This window comes from Sinocyclocheilus grahami, unplaced genomic scaffold (assembly GCF_001515645.1).
Source record: "Sinocyclocheilus grahami isolate Dianchi unplaced genomic scaffold, SAMN03320097.WGS_v1.1 scaffold1191.1, whole genome shotgun sequence".
In the NCBI taxonomy this organism is placed as follows: domain Eukaryota; kingdom Metazoa; phylum Chordata; class Actinopteri; order Cypriniformes; family Cyprinidae; genus Sinocyclocheilus; species Sinocyclocheilus grahami.
Window position 1 is genome coordinate 167,713 of NW_015506370.1, and position 1,140 is coordinate 168,852.

The window sequence follows — 1,140 nt, forward strand, 5'->3', positions numbered from 1 at the left end:
CATCTATGAGGAATGTAGGCTGTCAATCATACACAGCTATTAGCCAATCACAGCGGTGGCATTTACTTCAGAGTCTACAATCCTCCACGCCTATTCAGACAGAGCGTTCTGATGAGGGGTCAAAAACAAGACAGAAAATTACACTCTAAATTATGTTTTTTTTTTAATGTAAAAATCTTGATAACATTATAAGTGGACCTCAGAGAACAGTACAAAATAAAAAAACAGGCAGTTAATGACCCCTTTAAAGGAAAAGTTCACCCAAAAAGGAAAATTATATCAGTTTTTTCCTCAAACTCATCATTCCTAATGCATACAGCTTTGTTTTTTGTTTTTTTAAGAACATAAAAGGTGAATTGTGAAGAATATTCTGGTCACTCTTTTATATACAATGAAAGAAAATGAGAACTGGGATTGTCAAGCTCCAAAATACCATGAAAGCACCATATGACATGCGCTTATTTTTCCAAGTCTTCTGGAACCAATTTTGTGTGATAATCAGTCAAAATGTTGACTGGTGAAGAGAGAAGTAGTGATGTCCAATTTATGAACAAATTGTTACATTTTGCCAATTAAAAAAAAAAGTCATCGTCAATGAATCGGTTGATCCAGTTCACAAAACCAGTCCAAATGACTCCCAATCAGATGGATTCAATTCTTCAGTCAACTCACAGCCCACTGGAGGAGACGATTATCAGAAGACTTGGAATATAGTGATTTGGACCACGTTTGCATTAATTTTATGATACTTTTGCATTCTTTTTGAAGCTTTCTCATTTTATTCATTGCAATTGCATGACAAAGTCCATTGGCGTTCTCCTTCTAGTGCCACCAACAGCTAAAATTTGCACTCATGTTTATGCTAATAACTTGGATTATCCACCTTTTTCCTGGATAGTCCATGATGGATTCTGACTTCCATTTTGATGCTGTTGTGTTCTGGTCTCCACAGAAACCCCTGTTAAACCAGGTTAAAATATCCAATTAATGGATTAAACTGAAATTCAATTGAACTAAAAATAAAAGTGTGCGTGGGGTTAAGCGGTGCTGTTGTTGGCTGCCACACTAACAGCAAGAAATCTCAGCAATTTCTTAGTAGTAGTTGTAAGTAGTGTGCCTTGCATTCTGTGTCAAACGCAG